Source organism: Vicugna pacos, chromosome 5, assembly GCF_048564905.1.
Source record: "Vicugna pacos chromosome 5, VicPac4, whole genome shotgun sequence".
Taxonomy (NCBI): domain Eukaryota; kingdom Metazoa; phylum Chordata; class Mammalia; order Artiodactyla; family Camelidae; genus Vicugna; species Vicugna pacos.
Genome location: NC_132991.1, coordinates 70,437,212 through 70,459,052, shown reverse-complemented (window position 1 = coordinate 70,459,052; position 21,841 = coordinate 70,437,212). Strand labels below are relative to the sequence as shown.

Genomic DNA, 21,841 nt, shown 5'->3' with positions numbered 1-21,841 from the left:
CTCCTTAGTTATGCCTTAAGATACTGCAAGCAGCAATCTGTGGATCATTTGGCCCAAAAGGCTTGGAGGAAGGTATACAGGCTGTCAGAAGGACCCAGGAGAGAGTATGTCCTAAGAGATATGCAGAACTTTATGTTTTCAAGTGGAAAAGCCAACCAGCAATAGGAAACCAGAGCTTATCAGGTTGGAGCAGGAGGGAGAAAGCCGGAGGTGAGGGGAAGAAACCATGACTATCACCAGGCGAGTTCTGTAGATGCCAGTGAGTCTGATAGGCCGTGTGACTCAGCCCGTTCCTCCTGGTGGTTTGCCTGCTGTGTTCTGTTGAGCCCCTTGGTGCTGAGAAGAGTCCTCCTGGGCAGTTTTGATTTGCTCTTACATGTTAGGCATTAGTAGAAGATTCTGGTAAGGGGAAAAGATCCTTGTGCTAAAAATAAAAGTTTGAAAGTCATACCTGTACAGGGAATGGCCTGAGAAAGTGGTGACCACGCTGCCATGGTGACTGCTCCCCAATTTGCGGGATCTGGGACCAGTTCGGGCCCTTTGCAGGAGGGCTATGGTTCCTTCCCACCTGCACCCCAGTCGCTTTCCATTGGACTGACCGTGAGGTCGGCCTTGCCCAGGCAGTTTACCTAGGAAGCTGGAACTCAGCCGCATTCCTGAGTGACCACATTTTCTCTTTGAGCCCCAGGTTCTCCTTTTCTCTCACATCCCCAAGTTTGTGCTTTGAGTTCCTGTGTAGGGATCCCAAATTGCCTTGGGTAAGGGCCTCATCAGTTATCTGCAAGCCTTCCAAAGGTGGCTCCCTTTATAATGTGATTTCAGAATCCATTCTATTCAAAAGGGCACTTTAAATATCAATAGTTTCTCTTTCTTTGCTCTCTACTTTGCAAAGCCCTACATTATAAAAACTCGATTCTCTTTCCTAAGACCAGTATGGTTTAGAAGAGAAAGAGGACATGTTTGGTGCTTGAAAAGCCTGGTTTTGACTCATGCAATTGGCTGGCTGTATTAACTTGAGCCAATTACTTAATCTTCCTGAACCTCAGTTTTCTTATGTATGAAGGGAAATTAATAATACCTACTTGCTTTGTTATGATTTTTTTTGTGACTAAATAAAACAAGATATAAAGTGAGCCGCAGCAGGGCCTAAAATGCAATGCTATGAAAGGTAACTTAAACATCACACATGTACTCCCTAGATTGAATGATTTTATAGACAGTTTCCTGAGATTGATAAGGAAAAAGACAAGAAATCTGGGTCAAGGGGCCCAGAATTCAGCCATCACCAGGTGAAAAAGGACCAGAAGGACATTGCCTTCACATTTTGCCAGTCCTCCCTGATGGTTTGCATTTGTGAAAATACTCATCTGGGATTATGAGTACAGCATGAAGCCGTGGAAAAAAGGCCTGTTTACATCCTCTGCCAGGATAACATTAGAATAAACAAAGCAAGTTTTTGAACCTCTGAATAGTCAGGTGCGCTGCCATCAAAATAAATCTTTATTTCTATTCTTTCCTGGTAAATTATAGATAAAGGAAGCCACTAAAATGCCCTGACAAGGAAGATTCATATACAAATTAGATGCCAGGGGCAGATTTCACACTTACTTTGTTGGAGCCATTCTTTCCTTAACCGTGGGTGTTTGGGAAGTTCTTTTGTTGTAGCCTTTGTTGCTTACAAGAAGGGGGAAAAAGCTTTAGTGTACTCAGGAAAGAATGGTTTTGATTGGAGGTAATGTTGTTCTCGGTGTGGGCTAACCTTCATATACTATAGTGATTGCGAATATGTAACCGAGGAAACCCATTTATGGAAGCCCCCGAACAGCAGTGAGGTAGTCTGAGCTGACATACTGCCACTTCTGAGCGACCAGTGTTTATTACAGGAATGTGAGCAGTCAGTCCTGCAATTTTTAAAGGGGAAAGTGGAAGATGTTACGTTGGCCACTGTGACTGCTATTTGCCTGTGAAATCTGAATGGTGGACTGGATTCAGAATATGCAGGGGGTGCCAGTGATTTCCCGGGCCCTCAATGCAAGTGACCGCCCCACTGTAACACCACAGCCTCTGTGTGGTGTCGTATACAGTCATGAACACTCCAGGAGACAGTGTAAATCTACTGCCTCTAAAATTTAAAAAGACCATTGAAATATTATTTAACGCCGATCTGTGGCACTGAATATATAAACTCATATATTGTTCTGGTAGTCCCAGAGCAAGAACCATTCAGCTGTAATGGATGATATCAACTAAGGTGGCCATGATAAAATTCATTTATAATCTCTGCACTTTGGTAGAATTTGACCTTCTGGACTCTTCTGGATTGTTTTTAGATGTATAGTTATCTCTCATTTATTAATATTTAGATATTGTTTATATAAATGGACTAAGTATCTTCATGCAAGTTACTGATACGAAATTAGAAGCATAGAATGTGGGTGTTGTGGTCTAATGTTCCCCCCAGAAGCAGGAATCCCTTCCACGGTACCCTAGTTGACCAGGTGCCATTCAAACCCGGCCAGGTATGAGACGGTCACAATTTTGTGATGCTGAGGACTTCTGCCCACAGTAGTGTGCAGCGCTCCCAGATCTTAAGCCCCTTTAGATTCTGACCTCTGTGGTTGGACCAGTACTCATTAGCAAGCACAGGCGGATGAGAATACTGCTATCTTTCATCGCCCTTTGGAGTGCCACAGAGTAGACATGCACCTGAGTATACTAGCTCTTCAAATATTTGACCATCGCTACGGTGTCTCCTCTTCTAAGGCTTTTCTTTCCAGGCTTACGTGGTCCCAGTTCTTTTAACTGAAATTCCCCATCCTGTTAACCCTCTAGTCACCCACCACTCTGCCTGTGCCATTTTAAAAGCGAGGTATCATGAACTCAACCCCCTGCTCCTGAGTTCTCTGAGCATCAGAGTATACAGGGCTGCGGCCGACTCCCTCGTCCAGGGCACCCTTCTTTTGTCCATCTAGTCAGATGCTGTCCTGGCCTCCATTTTAAATCAGGGGCAGCACGTTGTCTGTTTATTTCCAAAGTCAAGTAAAACTTGCCAGTCTCTTTCTGAGCACTAGCTACAAAGCCAACTCTCCCGTAATTCTGTGCCTGTGCGGTTAACTGTGTGAACCTATGGAGAGGATTTTACCTTTATCCTTTCTAAGTTTTGTTCCTTTTTGTCAAATCATTTTTCATCTCTATGAAGACATTTTTGAATTCTTTTAAAAATTCAACCTGTCAGTGGTCCATACTTCACTTATTTGTCAGTTACACATTTGAGAATGGTACTTTCTCTGTCATTGATAAAATATGGACCAAGACAGGCCAAAAAGAGAGCCCTGTGACTTTCTACAAAAGACTTCTTGACATCCATACATGAATTTTGTTCATTGTTTTTTTGTTTGTTTGAACAAGTTTGAGTATCTTTCACTTGTGTTTACTTTCTTGCCCCCAAGCACTGTAAGAGGATACAGTCGGGAAGGATTTAGTCAGATGCCCTGGTCCTGGTGATGCTATATCATTGTTGGCCCACTGTTGCCAATGAAAGACCCTCTATAATGAAGTGAACTGAGATTAAAATTTGGAATAACTTCTAGATTGTGTCAGTTTTTCTTTTGAAAAATTTACTAAAACGTATATCTAAATGACCTTATTTTTAATTTATTAAAAATAATTATTTTGTAAAATAAATCCGAACTTCACATTTCAACTCGTATGAACTCATCTGGTTGAAGGGAATTGCTTTTTTGTATATCATTCAGTTCTCTTTATGGAATCATTGCTTTGAAAACGAACTGGTGGTGTGACAGGAAATCACTGCTTAGGTGTCACTCCAACACATCATTATACTCACACCTCCCGGGATAGACAGCAATCAGGCTGGGGCAGGTCCAGGCAGCGCGCTGGCGTCTACGTAAACAGTTCCATGATAGTCTCACTAACTGTGACCATGACAGACAATGAGCTGGTGGCATCATGTCCCTAATGGATGTCTTTTCTCTAAGTGGCAAATTCTGTACTATTTGAAGTGTTCTCCCTCCACCACACAAACTCTTTCACTTTTATATTGTTATCAGTCTGTCAGTTACACATATGGTGCTTTCTGTGCTATTTTTGTTGTATTCATGTACAAAATAGTCTTCTACACGCTCTTTAGCTTGGACATCATGGGAAGACAAAATAATTTGAAAGAATAGTAGCACTGAGGAGCCCAAATATGTAAAAACTCAAGGAATAAACTATCGCCTTATAAAAATACTACTATTTGGTAGTGCTTTATATTATACAAAATACCCTCACAAAGTTTTCTTTTTTTTAAAGAAGTTTTTTTCTGATTGTAAAAATAATGCATACTCATTGAATTTGGGAAAGATACTGAGCTGGATAAAATAGAATAAAAAGTCAGCTAAAATTTCACCTCGCAAAGATGGTCATTGTTAGCATCTCATGTGTTTTCCTTCCAGATAAGCATGTATATGTGGTTGTGAGTATGTACATACATTTGTGTGTGTGTGGAGAGGGGCTGTGGGTATGTGTTTTAACTGGCCTCATGGCGGATCTGGGAAGTGACTGAGCAATCAGTGTGGCATAGAAGTTAAAAATGCTCTGGAATCAAACACTTCAAGATTCCAGTTCTGGCTACGCTACTTATGTAGTGTTCATAAATTGCTTAAACTATCAAAACTTCAATTTCTACTTCTATAAAATCAGCATGCGTCTAGTTGGTTTATTGTAGGAATTAATAAAATAATGCATGTAAAGTGCATAGAGTGGTGCGTGCTGCATAGCAAATGCTCAGTAAATGTGAGCCATTATTGTTGTCATACAGCTTGTCTTGTCTGTTTTTCTCCCTTAAATTCTAGGATAGCAATTTCTCTTCCCATAGCATATTATTTGAAAAATGTTTGGAATGGCTGCATACATTTCAACATATGAATATGCCTTAATGTGATCAATTCCCTATGCTTAGACCATTTCCAGTTCCTTGCCATCACAAAGAACACCCGAGTTAATATCCTTTACATTCTTTTTTGTATATAGACAACAAAATGAATTAGTAATGGCATTTTTTTTTAAATGTAAAGAAGCAAAAAAAAAAAAACAAACCTAACAATTCTTTAGTATCTACTAATATGCCAGGTTAGATGCTAGGTTTTTTTAATCACAAAATTCTCATCTAACTCTTCCACAACCCCTTTGAGGTACATCTGTTACCCCATTTTTCAGATGAAAAGGCTCTGAGGGGAGATTAGTAGTTTGCCCAGGGTCACTGAGATAGTGATGGTAGAGATGGTATTTGATTTCAGAGCTTAAGCTTTTCCATTCCGGCAGGCAGTTCATGTCTATCTTTTTAAGGCTGGCGGAATGAATAGTTACCATTGTGCTTTCCACAAAGTGTCACTTGGTGTCACATAAAAGATAGAACACTTGGCTAAAACTCTTGGCTCACTCCATATAGTACCTCTTGTGTTCGTATGTTCTTATATGTTTTGGAATCAAGCCTCATTAAAACAAGGTGTTAACTACAGGAAATAAAACACTGGTGTGATTATTTGATGAAAGCAAACCTCAGGGGAGAAAAACATTTAGTTAATAATACAAAAGTCATCTTTGTTTTAGTTGTATGGACTAGGCCAGAATGACTTATCTCCCTAGGAATCAGAGTGTTTCCCACAAATCAGTATAGGAGTTAAACAATAACAGCCAAAGTAAATTGATGCTGTCAGAAAGGGTTGTGAGTTTCATTACTTGCATATTAGGGATTGAAAGGAAAAATCTTTAGCCTTAGCTGTAAGGTGTTGCATCAGAAAAGAGCTGGAACAATTGCTGTAAGTAAGTATGGGTACAGGGAAGACATAACGTATCCTGGGATAAACCTCCAAAGAATTATTTGGTGAACTGACAGGTTGTCTTTAAAAAGTCAGCCATTTGGAACATTTATCTTGGCAGCTCTCAAATCTGACTTACAGAGTGTAGTGTGGCAGTCAATTTTTGGAGGAAAAATGCATAATTAATATGAAGATCAAGGTATAGGTATTGCCAGTCAGTACCTAATATGCAGTTTCTTAGAACAAAGGAACAATTGAAGTTGTCTTTTAATAGGATAGTCCTGGTCTGTCATTTTGTAGGTTTCAGTTCTGAGTGAAAATGAAAGAAAGAAAAAAAAACCTAGTAGTAAAATTTTATAAGAAGTACTTCATTGCACACTTTATAACCAACTGTTGTCTAGTCAAGAAAGCTGTCTTTGGTTTCTGAGTCTTGAATTTTCAAAACCCTTGAGCTTACACATTGTTGCCTTAGAATTGTTCTAGTTTCCTTTTGCCATTTTAGTTCTTAACAAGGGAGAAACAGTGCCCCTCATAGTCCAACAACTAAAAGAGTCTGCCTCTTGACACAGCATGACCACCAGTCTGGCCCATGGAGAGTATGTCCCCTGTGGTGGTGTTGCAGGTGGGAAGGGCCCAGCAAGTTAAATTTGGGCTCTATGCACCACGAGCGAGTAGTTAGACCTGTGGACAGAGGATAGGATATGAATCTAAGGATTGGATCTGATGTGTCGCTCCATCCAGCACTCAGTCTAACGCTGGACAAAGTGCTTACCTGTGTCTGAGCTCAACGCCCTCTGTTCTCACATGGAGAGAATGACTCCTGCACAGTCAGAGGTCGTGGGGAGGAGTAAATGTATGGAGCAAACCAATGGGTTAACTCAACAGCGCTATTATGATTAGTTTCCGAGTAATGAATTAATGGCCACAGGCCACACCTCCCAGGAGAAACTAATCTACCATTTAAAATATTTTCAAATGAATAATGGGAATATTTGTAAAATATACTTAAAAATACACCACTCCTGGGACTAACCTCAACAGATCCTCCTAACTCTCTCCTTACACTTTATCCGGTAATAATGGGACAGACCTTTTCTCTGCCCAGGAAGCCCCTGGTGCCCAGCGAGCTTGGCGTCTCTCAAGGCTTGAATGCTTACCCTCACGGCATGTTTCTCTGATGAGGGAACGGGGCCCTTGGCATCCATATGTGGTTCCTTTGAACATAATAAAGACTTTTATAAAAATAGGCATCTAGGTCTATTATGTTGTTCCAAGATAGGAACAAACTTGTATATTTGTTGTGTTATTTTAGCTTTCAATAAAAAAGGCTCACAAAAAAAGATAATCAGATAGAAAAACATATTCCAACAAGATTGCATTATAAACAATGATAGGAAAGTCTTTGATTACTAAAGCAGTCATTTTGCTGAAGGTTAGAAGGAAAGAGAAGAAATTAGGCATTTTGACGTTGGACGTCTTGCCGACTTTTCTGCGAGGTTCTCCCCCAGCTCTGGTGATGTCAGCAAGGTCTCAGAAACTGCTCCTGAGTCTGGCTAATTCCCTTTCCCTGGGCTAACCTTCTTGCCCTTTTTCTGCCTCCCAGATGGTCATGGTGACCCTTTTTCTCAGTCCTTTAGAAGGACAGGATTTGTTCGCCGGCCACCCCAGCTTGGACTCTACACTAGGATCTTGTGAAGGTGTTTCAGGTGCTTAATGATTGAAATGTCCCTGCAGCATTCCCCAGGGATGGGAGCCAGTGAGCCAAGCGCTGGCTGTTTTATACAAACCCTCACCAACACTTAGCAGTAGGGAGCCCACAGAAGGCCCCCCGGCTCCCCTCACTCCTTGAGCAGGCTGGCTGGGAATGGCTAAACCTGTTTGCTATGCTCATCTTGAATCAATTTCTAAATTTTGTTTCTCCTTCTGCGCAGGAAACTATTCTGAATTTCCCTCATTTGCTTTGGTACCGCATTTCATTCAGCTCATTTCTTCATTGGCTCTTTCTTGGGCATCTGCTCTGTACTAGGCACTGCCAGAGGAACAAAGAGCAATCAAATGTTAGAAAGGCCAGAACATCACACACCTCAGGTAGAAAGCAAGATGTGACTCCAGGGTTGAGAGAAAGGGAGAGGTTAAGTATGTAATGATTTGTTTTCTTTTTTGCTTTCTTTTATGCTTTCTACAATAAATTGTACTACGTAAGAATCTAAACCAATATTCATTTATGTAGCAAGTCCCGTTATAATGACGATTCCTGTTATTTCTGACTGGGGCAAGCATCATTAGAACATTAATTCCAATACAACAGAAGACGTTCAGGACTGCCCTTGGAGTGAGCTGAAATGGGATTTGACTTCTATATCAAGCTTTTCCTGGTTTTGGTATTTTTCATTTCCACGTGTCAACAAATACCTGACTTGATATTAAAGCCAGTTAAATCAATATTTCTTGCTGTAGTCAAGGTACAGCAACATATATCCGAGGGCAGCAGATCCCCACCAGTCATATTTTGTTGAGTACGTATATATTATCATAAACCTACTTGATTGAACTATCTTCAGCTGAATAGGATGAAAATACCAACATAGCTACCATAAAAGAAAGAAAAGCCAGAGAATCTCTGATCTTGTCCCTCATCCTTCATTTGAGCAGTCCTACCGTTTTTGCTCACTTTAATCACAGAGAATGACAATAGGGGAAAGACCTTGACTGTGGTAGCTGTGGTTTCTTTCTCTTTGTTCCAAAGGGTCTGCTGTAAGCCATTCTCCCAACTCTCCTCCCAGCCCACGGATTTCTGAACATAGCAGCAAAGCAGCTAATGCAAGTGAACCCAAGAGTCTCAGGCTATAAGGATCTAATAACTGTGATGAAAGAGAGTCAGATGGGAGCCTCTTTCTTAATCTTTTTGTGAACTTTTCATTGCAAGAAAATTTCTGAAAATTACTTGTTAAAAACTTACAGTGTTTCTATAAACAAATGACTTGAAGCAGTGATTTATAAAAACCAACAGACTGACTTACTGTTATGGGAAAAGCCTGACTTCTCCTGCCTGTGTAGTATGAATAGAAGAGTGACTATCATTTATTGGGCTCCTATTCTGTGCTCAGCAATTAAAATATCTCACCTCTAATAGTCAAAATATTGCTTTAAGGCATATGTTGGGTTTTTTCCCCCAAATAAAATTTGCTTATTTTACTAAATAAAGTATGGACTTTAGCTAATAACAGGGTATCAAAACTGGTTCATTAATTGTGACAAATTTACTATACTAATGTAAAATGTTAGTAATAGGGGAAAGTGGGCGGGGCATACTCTGTACTATCGTACCGTTTTCCGTAAATCTAAAACTATTTTAAAATTAAAAGTTTATTTTAAAAAAGAGAGATACCAATATTAAGAATGAAACTATACTCATTATCTTGTAATAGTAAGGCATGTGTTATTTCCATTTCATGTGCAATTTCGGCTGCTTAGTAACTTATCTGAGGGCACCAAGCTAGAAAGGGTATATAAGCAGAGATGTGAACCCAAGTTTGTCTGATTCCAAAGCCTTTTCATTTTTTACATCAGGTGATTTTCCTTAACGTATCATGAGATTGAAAAAGTCTTTTTTCAAATTATTAAAGTAACACGTACTCATTATAGGAGGTTTGGAAAACAGACAAAATTATACAGAAGAGGGGAAATCACTTATAATTCTTTACCCCGGGGATAATCATTACTAAAAATTTTTTTTTCCATCCTAGGCTTAAGAAAGCTATAATTTATGTATCCAAGAGTGTATTGTTCCTCAGAGTTGTCATCCTTGACATTTTTGCATGTCCTCCAGCAATATTGCTGTTGCTTAAAATATTTTTGGAATCCCTTTCAGAGCCAATTTAGAAACTAAATTCTCTGTAGACTCCCATGCACTGGGTACTTCGGTAGAGACATAGCAAAGACAGTGTATCCGTTACCTGAATACCTGTCAAAGTAATACATTTTTATCTTGTACCATTTTGTGCCTTCTAAAGTTATATGCTGCAAATATTTAACCATCCTGTAAAGAACACCATCATTGCCCTCTCTAAGAACCATAAGCATCTTCTGTGACTTCTATTGTGGTAGGAGATGGAATTTACCAAAATGCTACTTCCTCCCATGTCAAAGATTGATGGAAATTTTGGGTTATGTTTAAAAGTCTTTATTAAAAATTAAAACTATAAATCTTTAATATCTCATTTGACAACTTGTTATTTATTACATTGTCAGCACAACAGTGTTTGCCTTTTGTGGCACATAAAGAAAATCAGAGAATTGTTTTTGTCAAAAGTTTGAAAAGCATATTTTAAAATCAATTTCTTTTTAATGGAAGTATTATACTCACTGAATTATCTCCCTCCAAGGAGTTTCCACAAAAGCAAATATATCTGAAAAGTGTGATGAGCTGATCTTTCAATAAAGTCAGTAGCGTCTTGTGTCAAAGTAAATGTTTCTCAAAGAAGCAGACGCGTGCATGCTCGGACACGCATACATAGAAGGAAAGACTGCTGTCAGAATGGCCGTTGGTGTACTTTATTAAAGTGAAGAAAGTCAGGTAGTTAAGTGCCAGCTGAATCCTCATCTCTTTGGTTTATTACTTTTAGGAAACAAACCTAACTCTGAAGTCAAGCATCTCCCTGGTTGCCTGGTTTCTGCCTTATTTTTCACAGACATTCTTACCTGCCCCATGATCTTAGCACGGCACCCCCTTCTCAGACTGCTGGGCGCCCTGGGACACCCAGGTCACTTATGCAGGATTCTTTGGGGTCACTTCCAGGGCTCAGGTGGGGGCCTACCGGGCACGTGCTGTTGTCCTCAGGGCTGCACTCTCCCCTGGTCTTCCGATTGCCAAGATTCCTGTGGTAAGAACTAGTCATGCTCTCGGAGCTCATTATGAAGTATAGGCTTTGTCTTGTGTTGCTGTCCTGGGCACTATTCACAGTGCCTGGCGTTGTGTTCAGTCAGTGTGTTAGATAAATGAAGGGTCACAATAGAGTCTCTCAGAAATGGACTGTTGGGAGGAAAGTTAGTCTGATTGAAAGAGAGTCAGAGTAGCATTGTGGATTAGAATCTCACAGCTTAAGAGCCTCTAGGTCAGTCCTCTCACTTGAAGATGAACCCCAGAGAGGTCAGCTGACTTGGAGAAGCTCCCCAGAGAGCTGGCGCCAAGCCAGGCACAGCATCCAGTGACCTGAGGTCCTGTCCTGTCCTTCCCTCCTGTCGTCGTTCCCGGGTTGTTTCATGGAGGTTGAGCTGACTGTGCAGGATCAGTGACCAGAGCATTTGAAGCCCCGACAGTGCTTAACAGAGCATCAGCTGCAGAGGGATTCTCAGGGAACGCTTGAAGAGATTGTTGACTTAGTCAGTCAACTTGCCTGGTTGACTTATAACCCCAACCCTTGTCTCTATGCCTAAGTGGTTCTTAGCTGAATGATGCATTCCCTGGGCTTGCATGGATATTTCTTGGAGAGGAGAATATTATAGAAACAATAATAACAGCTAACATTTATTTGTAATAAATTAGGCAGGATATTCCTGTGGTTTAGAGTCCAGGCCCTGTAGCCAGATGGTCCCAGCTCCACCACTTGCCCTGTTTGTTTTTATGAGACAGGTGATTTGACCGTTCTGTGCCTCATTTTCTACATCTGCAAAATGCCTGTAGTAATAGTGCCTACCTCATGGTATTGAAGAGTTAACCCACTTGAAGCCATAAAACAACACCAGACAGTTTGTAAGCAAGCAATAAATGTTAGCTATCATCATTAATATATCACTACCGTGTGTGCTAAGGTCATTGCACAGATTGTATACTATCCAGTCTTCTCAACATCTCTGTGAGGAAGCTACTGTTATCAGCGGCCATTTTACAGTTGAGGAAACTGAGACACAGAAAGATACTCCACCCACACTGTTTCAAGTCACACGTAAGGTCCAATTCCTTGTCTGCCCGACTCCAGATCCCGTGCTTGTGGCTGTGATGGAGATGAGTGGTGTGGCTTCGAAAGGTCAGATCTGAGCGCCCACATTTCTTTTCTTCCTAGAGCACTCCAGACCCTGGCTGCTTTCAGGACCATCTCTGTGGATTCCCAGGTAAGTAGAGATGGTCCCTTTTTTTTTCCCCCTACATTTTTCCAAGTTTTTTTTTTTTAATTGAAGTATAATCAGTTTACAATGTTGTGTCAATTTCTGGTGAAGCATAAAGTTTCAGTTATACATATACATACATACATTCGTTTTGATTTTCTTCTTCATTAAAGTTACTATGAGATACTGAATATAGTTCCTTGTGTTACACAGTATAAACTTGTTGTTTATCTATTTTATATATAGTAGTTAAATTTTTCCAATTTTATTGGGAAATAATTGGCATACATCTTTGCATGAGTTTAAGGCATATTGCATGATGGTTTGATTTACATATATTATGAAATGATTACCACAATAGGTCCAGCTAACGCCCATCTTCTCATACACATACAATTTTTTAAAGAAGAAAAGAATAAAGGAAAGGAATTCTCTCCTTGTGGTAGAAGTCTTAGGATTTACTTTTGTGTGTCATACAGCAGTGTTAGCTACCATCATCACGTCATATGTCGTTAGTACTTACTTATGTTATAACTGGAAATTTATGCATTTTGGCCACCTTCCTTTAATCCCCCCCCACCACCACATCCTCCATTTCTGTTAACCAAAAGTCTGATCCTTTTTTTCTATGAGTTTAGTTAGTCTTTTTTGATTGCACATATAAGTGAGTTCGTAAGGTTTGTATCTTTCTCTGACTTATTTCACTTAGCATAATGCCTTCAAGGTCCATTCATTCATGTTGTGGCAAATGGAAGGATTTTCTTTTTTTTTTTTTAATGGCTGAATCATTTTCCATTGGAGATAGTCCCTTTCTTCCCCATATCCTCGTCCGGCTTACCTGCCCAGCTGTCCCTGTACCTGCAGTTGACTCCCAGAGGTCTTGTTACAGCCTTTGTCAGACTCTCAGGGTCTCATCACCAGAGTGCTTTCTTACAGGTGTGCAGACTGAAGAGACAAGTCACTCTGATGGGGTGGGAGGTCTCGGCAAGGAGCAGAGGACCGGAGACACTCCGATCCCACCTACGTGCGCCTTCTCCACCTACATTGATGTTTCTGTGAATTTCTTTAGAGTCATTTCATGCATGCAGAATACTTCAGAGTACCAGGGAGAAAAGTCTTTTTTAGATATCCTTGTGTTGCAGAAAGGAATTACGGTTAAGAGGGCAGGCTCTGGAGCCAGGCTGCCTGGCTTCCCTCCTCGCAGTGATAACCATTTTCGCTGCTGTTCTGTTGTTGAAGAGCTTGGTCCAGTGAATCTAGAAACCTGGCTCACAATCTTCAGTGCTCACTCAGCACTGAGTGGGAGTGGAAGGACACAGGCTTTTGAGCCAGACAACCTGGCTTTGCATCCTGCCTCTGCTGCCTAGCAATGGTGCGGTCTTTGCTGTCACCTGCTTCTTGAGCCCCAGTTTCCTCCTCTCTAACATGGGAATAATTACACCCATCTCACAGTTGTTGGGATATTTCTAGCTTCTGTACATAAAGTGGACTATATAAGATTGACGTTCAAATAAATGGTAATTACTATTGCTGCAAGCTATTGGTATTTGAATGGGTTCACACAGGTACTTGCTGGACAGGAAGCAGGTCATTATTTGGGTTTCTCATACTTTTTCCTGAAATATTTATATTCTTTCCCCCAGCAGTCTTGCTTGTTTAAATTAACTTGCTTATTTAGCAAGCCATATATTCACTGTGAAAAGATCATCTGTAGTCCAGATCCTGTCAAATGATTGTAAATTCCATATTGAAGTAGTCCAAATTAATGAGGTCTTATTGCACCTGGGTGTTTCCAAGAATGTTTAATCTAAACTTGATTCTTTTTCCATAACCCTGAAACTTTAGTAGGAAGATGACTATAACTTTTTGAAAAGAGCCATTAACATTAGTGGGAGTTGGTTGTTTTCCATGAATGGAATAGAATATTTTACTTCTTCATATCTGAAATCTGACTCAGAATGAAAACAATTTCTTTATTGTTGTTCAAAGAGAATTATTATGGAAACTACTGGTTGATTTCTTCTCGCTCTGTCTCTCTGTCTCTGTCTCTCTCTCTCTCTCTCTCATACACACACACACAAAACTTAGTTTTTCTTTCTATTAGGCAACTGAAGAGTTCCTATGTAAATTCTGGCTGGCTTCTCCCCATCGGACAAGCAAGGGCAAAATCAATTCCTGTTTTCTTGGAACATACCAAATAAGCAGAAACTCTGATTATTCTGCTGGAAGGCAACAAACAGCTTGATGGAAAGATGTACCAATTGAAAACAATTCTGATCATATTTTTGTCAGGAGAATGAGATGCCTCCAGCTATCTGGCGCTAATTATGTTAGAGGTAGAAAGCAGGGATATTTTGGCCTGTGGAAGACTACTCTCGTCGCATGCTGGAACACTAGCTTTACTGGCTGCTCATCCCAGAGCACAGTGACATTGGACGTCCATTCTGTGACTTGTCTTGCCAGTTGGTAGTAGTCTCAAACACACGTCACATGAGCACACTTAAGGACTTTTCTAATTATAGTTCAGAGGCTTTACTTTTATCTTTTTATGCTCATTTTGCAGACATCACTGATTAAAATGATTTCTCCCTCAGCATAATCCTATTGCCAGCAGTTACAAAAGAACAGGGAGATGGCAGATGAAACCCACAATAGCTGAAGAGGTGTCCGAATTCAATTAGGAAGAGACCTCCCCCATGTGGATGCATAAGCCATATAAATCCATTTTAATTGTGAGCTGTGGTACTTATCTGGTCGTGTTTATTTTGGATGCAAGTGCCAAAGCTGGATTTAGACCAGAGCTCCAGATCTTCAGGCTCTAATGACTAATTTGGGTACCATTGAATCCCTTAATTCATTTCTTAATTAGTTCTCCCAGAATGAGAGTTGTCGGGTTGCAATCGTTTTCACAAAATTTTCAAATAAAAACAAACGTAGATTGATTTTTTTTCCCTCCTATGGTTCACATATTTGCCCTGGTCTTAAAGAACTATTCCTGTTGTTATCAGAATAATAACAACAATGATGACAACAAAGCTAACATGTTCCAGGCAGTGTAGCAGAGGGTGTACTGAGGCACCAGGAAGCTTGGTTTTGATTCCCGGCTGAGCTACTTACAGCCATGGGACCTCAGTCAAGTTACTTTCCCTCTCGGTGCCTGTTTCCTTTTGTAAGATGGAAAGAATAATAGTACTTATCTCACAGAGTTGTTTTAAGGATTAAGAAAGCGTTGCATATATGAACTAATATGCAGATAGTGCCTGACAGTATAATAGATGTTAGTTATTATATTTGTGGTCAATAAGACAGTGGGAGACTGATGAGCAGATTGACTGGTGCCACAATACTGTCATCTAAGTATGTCCCATGTATGTAGTCCATTTGGTAACAATGGTAATGAAACATTGGAGACTCTGAGGTTGGAATTAATCTCCATTGTTTATATTTGCGCCCCTCTCTCTGGCTCAGGGTTAACATTTTTGATGTTCCATGCTTGATCAATATGAGTGCTAACCTGAAACCTTTTGGTGCAAAATTGCTTTAAAATTTGAATGAACATTTTGTGCTCTCAGTACACACAATATTGGCCCTCATTAAAAGGAAAAATGCAATTACAATACATAAAAAATATAAATGGGGCAGGGAGAGGAGATTTGGGAGAACTGGCTTCAGCAAATTCACTGGGAATTTTCAAACTATTTTTTAACAGAGTTAAATGCATTTAATGTCTTGGTTCAAATTTAAGCAGTGGGCAGGAGTGAAAGTCTAGGGAAGGATAAATCTAGTAATTTAATGAGCTTTCCTCATGGCTACCTAAGAGTTAGTTTACATTAAAATTGATTGCCAAGTGATTTACTAGAATTACTTTTCCTTAGATTTGTTTTGTTTTGTTTTTAACCTAAGTTAGGTGGGATCCAGCAATTCCATTCTCATGCATACGCACATGTACACTTTGTGTGTTTGTGTGTGTGTATGTGTTCTAGAGAAATGTGCACTCATATGCATCCAGAGACGTGTAAAATGTTCTTGGCAGCATTGTTTGTATTCATCTCAAGTTAGCAACATCTAGAATATCCATCAGTCGTAGAATGGATGAATACATTGTGCTGTAATCATAAGGAATTATGATCTCTATAACGATATTGTGGAATATTATACAGCAACGAAAAAGAGTAAATTAGAGCTACACACAAATAACAGGGATACATCTTAAGACATAAGAAAGAAGATACAAAAGAATGCATAGCAATCTTATTCCATTTATACAAAGTGTAAAAACAGACAAAACTAAACTCTGTTGCTAAGGGGTACAGATGTAAGTGGCCAGGAATTTATTGCTGAAAGGATCAGGATAGTGGTTCCCTCTAAGGGAGGGCATGCTGGGAAAGAGGGAAGAGCTGGAGGGCTTCTGTGAGTGCTGGCAATGTTCTGTTTTTTGATGGGGCTGGTAGTTGCATGGGTAATATACAAAAAATACATCAAGTGTTAATGTTCTATGTGCTTTTCAGAGGTTATGGGTTCTAGTTCATAATTTTTAAAGTTCTTTAAATTGCAGAATAAACTGTCTTTTCAGCCTGGGTTGGTTTATTCTTGTCCTGCATAGTTTTAGGCTGTCCCATGGTTATAAATGACTCTAGAAGTAAACCTCCACCTCATTGCCTGGCAGAGTGGCCTCCAAAGTGGGCTGTACACCCCAGGGAGCTCTTGAGAAGATCCATTTGGTTGAGAAAAAAATGGTTTAGAACTTGCATTATCATTCATTTCACTATCGTGAAACACTGTGATAACAGATGATGACTGTACTGACACTAGCATCAGCCCTGGGTCCACGTGTCAGGTGGTCAGGTGTCACCCGTAGAGAGGGGGGTTGAGCCTCCCCTTCAGTGCCTTTCCCCCTCGTTCATCTGCTTTGATTATCTGGTGAAATGCATCATGTCTAGTTAACTGGATTTACACATTTTATGTTTCGGTTTTAACAAACCCTCACAAACTAACAGAGTCTTAAAACGATTCTGCAAAAAACTCCCATAAATTGAAGATAATTTTAATACTGCAAACAACAGGAAAATGGCAAAGTTTAGCAAGAACTCTGTCAGCCCCATTATGACATAATGACAGCGACCTCGAATCAGATCTGGCAAGAAGCTGGCCACCAAAAGTCTAAATGATCTGGAAAACTTACAGGTTTACATCCACTGTGGTTAATTAATCGTGAGCCTTGTCCTGGGTGTATTTGCCTTGAGATGTCATGGCTGGTAAAACAGCACATCAATTCTGTCATTCTTCTTTGCTATTTTATTCATGTTTTATAAGGTATATAACATGTTATTACAATAATACATGTATATGAATTGTAAACAAATAGCCAGACATTTTTGTTTGAACATGTAAGATGCAAATACTGCCATATAGTTCGAAGGCTGCTCCCTGCTAATAGTTAAAATGTGTAGAAGATGATAAACTTGTTACCATTATCAGAAAGAGGCACTTCTTGGCCCTAATTTTCTTATTGGCAGATATCAACACAAAGGCAATAGTGCATATATTGACTATTAAAACTTTCCCCAAGCCCTTGGTTTGGAGTTGGATAGGAAAGAATGGAGATACATATATGTATATATATACTCAGAATAGCTCTGTTTTTCTGTTTGTTTTAAGATTCCTGTTGGATTCCTTTAGGATTACATATACACACACCTTCCAAGGAGTAGGGTGAAGGGCGGTTGACCAGCAGTCGGGAGACCTGGTTCTAAGCCTGTGACCAGCAGCCAGGCCACGGCACAGAGGCAGTACCCTGTCTGAGATGCTATTGCTTTTTCTCTGTCATGAGGGTGATAATAGCAACCCTCCCCAACCCTGGCAGGGGTCACATGTGAGAGTGTCTGTAAAATGTCATTTCCTACAAACGGAAAGAATTATGATCCTGTCCCTTCTACTTCACCTTTAACAAAATGAAACTTCATATTAAAGTACTGACATCATTAACCTACAAGGCTTTTTTGATTGGAAGCTACAGAAACTGACTGGCTAGCTTAAACCAAAATAGAACTATTTTTAAGTTGTTTTATTGGAAGGGTCCTTGGGACATCCACAGAACTGAAGGAATGGTGGAAACTTCAAACTACACGAAGGGCCACCACCAGGGAAGCCCTTGCAATCTCGGCGGAGGGCTCTGTGGCCTCTTCTCTAAGGCATCACTGTCACTGTGATTGAGCACTGATGTCTTTTGCCCTCTGGGCTTTAGGGTTCCAAGCCTGAGGCTCCTAGAAGAGAGAATCTAATTCATCCAACTTAAGCTCATGAACCACCTTTTGACCAGTCAGCCTCGGGTCAGGGGATGAGGTCACGTAGGATGGACAAGATTCCTGGGAGCTCTAACCCTGCAGGTCTGGGCCATCTCAGAAAATCAGGCATCTCTATGAGCTGGTTTCCATAGTTGCTAATGACTTAACTCTCTTTAAGGGATTTGAATAAAAAGAATCAAAGAAACGTAAGTACAGAAGATATGTGAGAGTTTTCTTTAGTGAATTTCAATACACTGGTGGACACTGGACTTGACATCACTTTCGTTAGATGCTGAAAATTCTCTGCAGGTCCCAAGGTGTCTTTCTACCCAAGCTGCCTCTCTAAGGTTTGACTCCACGTTTACCTTTAGCTACTGCTTTACCTCTTGTTAGAAAGAAGGCATTAAATCAGTTTTAGCATTTCTCATGCTGATACTCACTTCACTGACAGCCTCACTTGCCTTAAAATTTTATGGCAATGTGGAAAGAAGGTAAGAGGGGTGCACAGAGTCTGCATACCACAGGCAAATCGTCATATCATTCAAGGACCTTAATTTTTTTTTCTCTTGTGAATCTAGAGAAGTGTATTCGAGTATCTCACAGCCATTCCTAGACAGATGTATACAGTTGTTCCTCACACCAAATGGATATTTGGTACAGAGCATTTGTTCTACCAGGGTACAAATGATTACTTGTAATGGTTCAATAATGGAAATGATAAAAATACTTATAGCCCTGAAATCAGTGAATATCTTCCAAAACAAGCTAAACGTTGCTATCAAATATCGCCCTGGCAAGTCCTAAGTAGACTATTGTCCCCTTTGGGTCATTCACTAAAAAGCTACAAAGAGTGCAGAAATTCTTTGTTTTTCAAGCACATATACATATGTAATAACCAAATTTCAAGTTAACACACAGTGAAATTTCTTTATGTAAAAAGAAATTTTCTTTCTTAGAGAAAGTACCAATGAAGAAAGAGATACGGTGATAACAATCATTATTTGACTTGGTCTCCATTTTCCGAAGTGCTAAGTTATAACGTAATCTATGGTTTATACTTCTTTAACCAACTCTCAATACGTTACCAACCCAGTGCCTCACACTGGTTATAGGGATGATTTATTATTTGTCACATTTTAAGTGCTGACCTGTGAAATGTTAAACTTGTATTGGCAGCTGTTGTCCGAAGGTTTGCAGGTGTCCCGATTGATGCTTTGAAAGATCAGCATTAGCAATAAATCATAGTAGACATAATTTTTCAATAAAATAATGGAAAGGATTTTGCATTCTAGGTCCTCTAAGCCTTGGTATTTGGAAGTTACTTACATGGGAAATTAAAGTAAAGGGGTAAAATGTTCTCAGGCTTTAACTCTTTAATTCTGGGCCAGCCATAGTCAATAGCTAAAGCATCTTGGAAGCTTTGTTCTTCTAACCCTGAGATCTCTTGGCTCTGGAAACTGACAAAGTGCCAAGTGTAGGCCTAATTGCATTCCTGGTTACTGAGAAAAAAAAAACTCAAAGGAATTTTCCTTTTCTTTCAAAGGGGTACCTTGAGCATTAACATTTTCTGGAATAGCAAAATTGTTTATAAGACTTTTGCAAAGCTTTCTGAAAAGAGAGCTTGAAGAGGGTCTGGCAGCCAATTAAGATGCATGGGTTGCTCACCTAGAGTAACAAAGAGTTAGGGAGACGAAATGGAACAAGTGAGAGAGATGTGGCTTTGTCCTCTAAGCTTGCTCTCTGATTAATGAGCTGATATTCTCTTTTCTCCTGCTTTCTCTATGGTCTGCTCAAAGGTTTAGCAAAATAGTACATGATAGATTCAGCCAGCCCCATGATAGACCACCGGCTGACTGTAAGTTCTGTTCACCAGTATTTCCAGTGCTTCGCCCACTGCTTGATACACAAGAAGTGTTCAATTAGTATTTGTTGAATGAAGAAATATATTCAGGCAGGTCTTTCTCTGACCTGTATATTGGTGATTTACATATTGGACCAGAAATACTCTGGGCCAGATTAAGTCTGATCAAGGAATCAGTACCCAAATTGAGTAGATTGGGATCTTCCAATAAGATGGGGAAAGAGGGCTTGGAGAAACCAAAACTTGGAACAACCTGAATACTCACTGATATAAAAGGAATTGATGCGACCGTACAGCAGGCTTTATTTACTCCAGAAGGTAGCATACCTAGTGAAAAGGTTCAACTAATCACAGCTTTTCTTAATATAAATACATTTGCAGAGTTCTCACCCTACTGATGGAATCAGTTTCAACTTTATAGAATTTTGCTTTTAACATAGCAGTTGGCGAGCACCTAGTGCCAAGGTCAAGCATTAGCTCTCTGCTTCACTTCCCTTCTCCAAGCTGCAAGTTCTCTCGCAAAGCCAGGCAACCGTCTCCCAAACGTATGCTATCTGTAACATAGGAAACCAGACGACCTGAAGAGGGTAAATCAGCACAAATTTATCGTCAAAGCTGAGTGCTCTGCTGACTGTGGGTCAGAAGTGTTATCTTTGTATCTCAAGGACAGAACATTTCATAAGGATTTGGGTACAGAGTACACATCACCCTCCAGGCATGCTGAACTGTGTCAACCCAAAAACCATTTCTTAAGGTTTACGATTTCCCCTTTTTCCTAAATTAAAAAATGCTAATGTGAACTCTTGACTCTCAACAACACATGTTATTATTGTATATGAAGCAAAGAGTAAATAAGACACTTGCCTAATGACATAACAGTTCATTTTAATTCAGCAAGCTGGAAGGAATTTTTGCTTGTTTTCCTTTTTCCATGCTTCTTTATGGAAATAGGCCACAATCATTTTTATTCCACCATTCTTCATTACCTTATAGCGTGCTTCCTGTTTATGCTATTAAGAGCTGTTTTTAAAGACCCCTGAGGGATATCCTTTAACACAGTCTTTTTAAAAATAATTATTCATCTATAGTACCCCCCTTAGAATGTCTGAGGGTTTGGAAACATAGAAACTTCTTAATGAGGTATGGTTAATGGTCTGTGCAGAGTATTGCAATATTTACACCTAGTTCAGTTAATGTAAATTATATTTAATTAGTCATTCTGGGAAAGTAGTAGATATTTTAGAATAGATTCAGTACCTAAAACCCACTGTTTGCCTATTATGTATAGTATTTATAGATAAAATTCTGTGAGTAGTATTTATAGATTAAAGAAAATGTTTGCAGTAGCATAAAGTCAATTCTTAGGGACTCATAATAATATGAAGATCTTGCGTGTCTTGTTGGGGTATGAAAAACTTCCATGTGGGACAGAGGATCACATTTCTAAAAATTTTTTATAAACTTTAAAGTGCATACAGATGTGACCATGTGATCGTTATTTTTACACCCGTGGCATGCAGAACTTCCTGGCCGAACGACAGTCCAGAACTTTGTGCTGAATATGTTCCTGTTTCCAATGAGATTTCCTTTTCCGTATAACCTGATGTCAGAGACTCCCTGAGTTCCTTAATTAGATTCCTTCGCACCGCACTTGACTTTTGAACCCTCCAGACCACACCTGTACCACTAGAAGCCCACTTCACGTGATGCTTTAGAAGGAGGCGTCATTTCTAGGAAGGAACCTCGACCTTCACCCCTGCAATCTGTAG

At 39.9% G+C, this 21,841-nt stretch overlaps 1 protein-coding gene across 7 annotated transcripts in view; it reads left to right on the top strand.

Moving 5' to 3' along the window:
• Positions 1-21,841, top strand: part of SPATS2L (spermatogenesis associated serine rich 2 like) — a 157,368-nt gene that overhangs the window by 9,293 nt on the left and 126,234 nt on the right. For 5 of the 7 annotated variants that reach the window (XM_072961513.1, XM_072961511.1, XM_072961514.1 and 2 more), the window contains one exon: positions 11,885-11,933. The exons of the other annotated variants lie outside the window; for them this stretch is intronic. The gene's annotated coding sequence lies outside the window, so the exon portion shown is untranslated. Of the gene's footprint in view, positions 1-11,884; positions 11,934-21,841 lie in introns of those variants that run through there. 7 annotated transcript variants of the gene reach the window in all.